This window comes from Meriones unguiculatus, chromosome 8, assembly GCF_030254825.1.
Source record: "Meriones unguiculatus strain TT.TT164.6M chromosome 8, Bangor_MerUng_6.1, whole genome shotgun sequence".
Lineage (NCBI taxonomy): Eukaryota > Metazoa > Chordata > Mammalia > Rodentia > Muridae > Meriones > Meriones unguiculatus.
The window spans coordinates 111,582,609-111,587,237 of NC_083356.1; the positions used below are offsets into that span (position 1 = coordinate 111,582,609).

The following is a 4,629-nucleotide window of genomic DNA, read 5'->3' on the forward strand; positions in this document are numbered from 1 at the left end:
TCCTGACTTTCAACTGTATGTAAAATAATCACATCCAAAATTCAAAGTCCTCTTCTGCAGGGCTCTGGTTTTCTTCCCCTTTTTCTTTAACAATAAGAAGCTACAACAGCCAATGCTGAGAGACTGCATCACTCAATTTTACCTCTATACTTTGGTCTTTGAATTATCAAGTCCTCATTCTTTCAAAGTTGTCAAACTTCAGAAAATCAACCTTTAAATTTATCCTTTTGTGAAGTTACCTGTAGAAGAAAGATGATTTCATTATTTTACCAATGTTCAGTCAAATGCAAAGTCTTTCTGTGTGAATGCCATAGATCAGCCTTTTCCTGGCAATACTTGCTTTAAAAGGAATAATGTTATGATAGGCTTTTTTGTATTTTGGGCTTTGATTATAGCCTACAGCAGAAAATGACTAATACAGAAAATTGTACCAAAAGAGTTTGAAAGTTACTTGATAAACTTTGTAGGGAAAATATCACTATGGCTCAGCATAGAAATAATAGTAAAATGCTTAAATAATTTAGACGGGCTTGAAATGTGTTATTCTTCAATTTTATATAATACTATAATTGATTATGAAAGTTATTTTGGTTGATGGGAAAATTACTATGATAAAGTCTTCATTGATCTTCATATTTTGGAAAATAATTTAATCATCTCTACTCTAAGGTTTATTTAATAATAGATTAAAATATATGAAGCATTATTTAATAATATATAACAGAAAATAAAAATTTGCTTAGCCTCAGGGGCAAATAAATTAGAAAAACCAAAAAATTTTTAAAATCAAATGCATGCTTTCAGCATTGAGTAACATTATTTAAATGCCATTTAATTACTATAAACATCAAGAGAAAATGCAATTGCTTGCTTATAAATATAAAAATGGTAAAACTTTTAGACCAGCTTAATAAGGTGCAAAGAACTATTTTAAATGATAATTTGTGTGGAGGTAATAAATATTAACACAGTGGCTCGGGTAATCTGGGCAGAAGAAAACCAATTGTCTCTTTAAATATGCAGATTGCAGATGACTGACAGCTTAATACACCTGATTAGGCAAGGAGTGCTCTGGAATGATACAAATAAAAATGATGAGGTTTTCAGAGTTAGAGAATTGCCGTTAGACTCCCTCAAATGCACCACTCAAAGTATCTAGGTCAAGTAACTGCCAATAGTACTAGCTAAGTCTGAATGGCCAAGAAGTTGTTAGCTTCTCAAGCGAGATAGAAATACGTAAGACAAAAGGTGAATGGATTATATTAAATTTATAGTTTATAGCTTGTATTAGAAACAGAAGTATTTGACTAAATTTAAGAATTGAATTTATAATACCCTACGGGGTAGACTCTTTCAGAGGCCTTCTGTGGTAGGCTCCTGTCTTGTTCCCTGATTTCTTCCTTTTCTGATGTCCATCCAGTTTACCTATCTGAATGAGGACTGATCATCTTACCCAGTGTCCTCCTTCTTACTTAGCTTCTTTAGGTGTACAGATTTTAGTATGTTTATTTCTTTTTTTAGTATATTATATTTCTTTTTTAATGTAATTTTTAATTTATTATAATTTATTTACTTTGTATCCCAGATGTAGCCCCACCCTCATCCCCTCCCAATCCCTCCCTCCCTCCCTCATCTCCTTCCTGCCCCTTCTCCAGTCCACCAATACTGGAGGACCTCCTTCCCTGCTGTCTGACCCAAGCCTATCAGGTATCTCCACTTACAAGTGAGTAAATAGCATGTGTGTTTCCCGCTTCTGGGATACCTTACTCATGCAGCTTGTCCTGATGAGACCTGGTAGGCGAGGGTCAAATGGAAGAGGAGGAGGACCTCCCCTATCAGTGGACTTGGGGAGGAGCATGGGAGGAGAAGAGAGAGGGATTGTGGGATTGGGAGGGGCTGAGAGAGGGGGCTACAGCTGGGATACAAAGTGAGTAAATTGTAATTAATAAAAAAATTAAATTAATCAAAAAAGAATTCAGTCTTTTAAAAATTCTAATTCTATAATGATGTTGAAAAACAATGCACACATTAAACTCATATATATCCATACACGTATCATTTAAATGAAGATCTAAAGATTAACAATGAGCAGTGTCAATCAAGAAACAAAGAAAAACCTGATAATGAGAAATATTTCCAAATATATAGATATTGGGTACAGGAAACAGTAAGAAAATCATGGTTGGATTTGAGTAACTTTCTTTTTAGTCAAGAATCTAAAGAAGGAGATACCATTCAAGATACAAGAAATATGCAGGACAACAAATAGACTGAACCAGAAAAGAAAAAAAAAAAGGCTCCTCATCACTTAACAATAAAAAACAAAACAAAACAAAACAAAAACACTAAGCACACATAAAGTATGTTAAAAGCTGCAGGGCAGGTGAAGATAAACAACATTTTAAAATCAGACATATTAGAATAACACATTACTTATCTCTGGGAACTCTAAATGCCTATACAGACATTCTACAAACCCTATGAAGGCACAGATGCTATTTCAGGCTACAATACCCAGAAAAACTTTTAATCACAGTATATGGAGGAGAAAAAAAAAAGCATTTAATATATAAAGCAAATTTAAGCAGTGTCTTTTTACAAATCCAGCCCTTCAGAAGGTTTTAGAAAGAAATCTTTAACCTGAAAAAGTTAACTACATCCAATAAACCAAGAACAAAATAGCTGGAATCAATAAACACTACGCATTAATAATTCTAACACCAGTGGTCTCGGTTCCCCAAGAAAATAACAGTAACAGAATGGATGAGAAAACAGGGTCTATCCTTTTACTGCATCCAAGAGACATCAGCAGGAAGGGTATATCTCACCTCAAGGTAAAAGAAAGAGGAAAGATATGCCAATCAAATGAACCTAAAACTCAAGCTGGGGTAACCATTTTATTATTTAAATTTATTTTTTAATTTATTCATTTTACGCACCAGTTGTGACGCTTTCTCTCATACTTCCAGCTCCCTTCGTCTTCCTCCCTTCCCCCTCCTCTAGTCCTCAAAAAAGGGAGACTCCACCACCACCACCAACAACAACTGACCGAAGCCTATCAAGTCTAATCAGGACACCTGCATCCTCTTCCTCTGTGGCCCAGCTAGGCACCGCTAGTGGGAAATGATCAAAGAGTGGACAACAGAGTCCATGTCCTAGACTGTCCCTGTTCCCCTTTCTAGAAAACTTGCATGGAGACTGAGCTGCCCATGGGCTACATCCGAGTAGAGGGTCTGGGCCCTTTCCATGCATAGTCTTTGGATTGTGCATCAGTCTCTGCAGGCTCCCATGGACCCCGATTTGTTGGCTTTGTTGGTCTCCTTGTGGTGCTCCTGTCCTCTCCAAGTCTTTCTCCCCCCCAACTCTTCCATAAAACTAACTGCTCTCTGCTCAAAGTTTGGCTATTAAGTCTCAGCATTTGCTTTGACCCCATGCTGGGTGGAGTCTTTCAAAGGACATATATGGTTGAAAAACAGGGAAGGCTTCGCAAAATCCCATGTCATCCTTGAGCAGGAGGCATGCTAATCTTCTCTGTATCATTCTAATGTTAGTATACATGCTGCTGGAGTGAGCACTTGTGTAGCTATTTTATTATCTGAAAGAAAATATACTTCAAACCAAAACTAATCAAAAGAGATAAAGAAGGACACTATCCACGCATCAAAGGCAAAATCGACCAAGAGGACATTGCAAATCTTAACATCTGTACATCAAACACAGCAACAGCCGCATTCATAAAAAAACACTACTACAGCTTAAATGATATGCAGACCCTCACACACTGATAGTGGGTGACTTTAGTAATTCACTCTCACCAATAGACAGGTTATTCAGACATAGGATGTTGGAGTAACTAACATCATAAATCAAAGAGACCTAACTGATATTTACAGAAAATTCACAAGACACAAAAGTGTCTTCTCAGCAGCTCATATAATTTTCTCCAAAATTGACCACATACTCAGAAACAGGAACATCTCAAGAGATGCAAGAAAATCAATAAAAAAAAAAGACCCTGAATCTTATCTGACCATCATGGATTAAAACTGGATATAAACAATGACAGAAACAAAAGAAAGCTTACAAACTAATAGAAACTGAAAAACTCACTACTGAATGAAGATGGGTAAAGACAAAAATTAAGAAAGAAAATTAAAATGTTCTAGAATTGAGTGAAGATAAAAACACAAGATACCCAAACTCTGCTAGACAATGTAGGCAGCTCTAAAAAGCAAGTTCATAGCCCTAAATGCTTTCACAAAGAAACTGGATATCATACTAATAACCTAACAGCACACTGGAAAGCTTCAGATTAAAAACAAAAAAGTGGAGAAAGAAAGAAAGAAAGAAAGAAAGAAAGAAAGAAAGAAAGAAAGAAAGAAAGAAAGAAAGAAAGAAGAAAGAAATAGAAAGGAAGGAAGGAAGGAAGGAAGGAAGGAAGGAAGGAAGGAGAAAAGGACAGAAAGAAGGAGGAATGAGAAAGAAGGAAAGGAAGGAAGAAGGAAAAAGGAAGAAAAAAGGAAGGAAAGAAAGAAGGAAGGCAGAAAAAGAAATCACACTCAAAAGGAGTAGATGGCAAGAAAAAAAACTCAGCTGAAATCAATTAAATAGAAACAAACAGGCAGCAAC

At 35.9% G+C, this 4,629-nt stretch overlaps 1 non-coding gene across 1 annotated transcript; it reads right to left on the reverse strand.

Annotated features, from left to right (window-relative positions):
* Window positions 1-3,468: 3,468 nt before the first annotated feature.
* Window positions 3,469-3,575, reverse strand: LOC132656183 (U6 spliceosomal RNA). The gene has a single exon (XR_009594106.1). It is a non-coding gene; the product is annotated as a U6 spliceosomal RNA (small nuclear RNA).
* Window positions 3,576-4,629: the final 1,054 nt, after the last annotated feature.